Genomic DNA, 1234 nt, shown 5'->3' with positions numbered 1-1234 from the left:
TATATATATATGTATATATATATATGTACGCGTGCGTGCGAAGTGCCTGCCTGTATTACGTTTACGTATATGAGAATACATGCAATGTATGCGTACATGTAAAATCCTAATATATGATATATATGTGAGTGTGTGTATACTACAGCATATGTTTCCTCCAAAATTAATAATTATCGTTTTAACGATTTTACCATACAAGAAGCATTAACTATCGCGAAACGCAGCTATTATGGAGACGATTCTTTTCATAACTGATCAATTATTAAATTTGCCATAATTTGACCAGCAATAAAATTCAACTGCAGTAATAACTAGTTATTCTATATATTTGAGAACATATGTGCATATTACTGCGTGTGTGCATGTGTTTGCATACGGATGTGCACAAAACGAAAAGAAAGAGGGAGAGAAAGAGAGAGAGAAATAATTTGAATGAGTATAATTTTAGACTACAAATTGCATTTTGTCAAGAATCCTGTGTAAAACGAGTTTAACTCAATTAGAGCATTGTTTTTAAGTACATCAGCATCGTATCTAATTCAATGTAGCAATCACCAACGAGTAGGTGACCGTTTATGTGGTTGATTGCCTAGATAAATAGCCAGGCAATAGAAGACTGCCATTAAACGTTAGTCGATGTGCAGTCGCTGGTACTGATGGTTATCGTTAACATTGTTGCTGCTGCTACTGCTGCTACTGCTGCTGTAGTTGCTACTACTGCAGTTGAGACTGGTGATGAGGATCATCACCATCATCATCCTTATCATCATCATCATCATCATCATCATCATTATCATCATCATCATTATCGTCGTCGTCGTCATCATCATCATCATAGTATTTCGTTATATTGGCTTCAAATTCTGGCACAAGGCCAGCAAGTCCGGGGAAGCGGGTATGACGGTTACATCGGCCCCAGAGCTCAGCCACTACTTATTTTATCGACCCCGAAAGAATGAAAGGAAAAGTCGACCCCAGAGGAATTTGAACTCAGAGTGCAATGACGGACGAAATGCAGCTAAGCATTTTGCCCGGCGTGTTAACGATTCTGACAGTTCGCTGCCATATAACATATTTTTTTATATTATTTATCTATTATATTATTTTAGTTTATCTATATCTTAACCCATCAATCCATTGGTCTACGTGTTTTTTTTTTTTCCTTTCTCACGCTCTCTTCTCTTTCTGTGTATATATACATGTGTGTATGTAGGTATGTATAACTATATATATA

The sequence above is a fragment of the Octopus bimaculoides genome, chromosome 9 (genome assembly GCF_001194135.2).
Source record: "Octopus bimaculoides isolate UCB-OBI-ISO-001 chromosome 9, ASM119413v2, whole genome shotgun sequence".
In the NCBI taxonomy this organism is placed as follows: domain Eukaryota; kingdom Metazoa; phylum Mollusca; class Cephalopoda; order Octopoda; family Octopodidae; genus Octopus; species Octopus bimaculoides.
The sequence above is the reverse complement of the archived record's forward strand: the minus strand, read 5'-3'. Positions refer to the sequence as shown.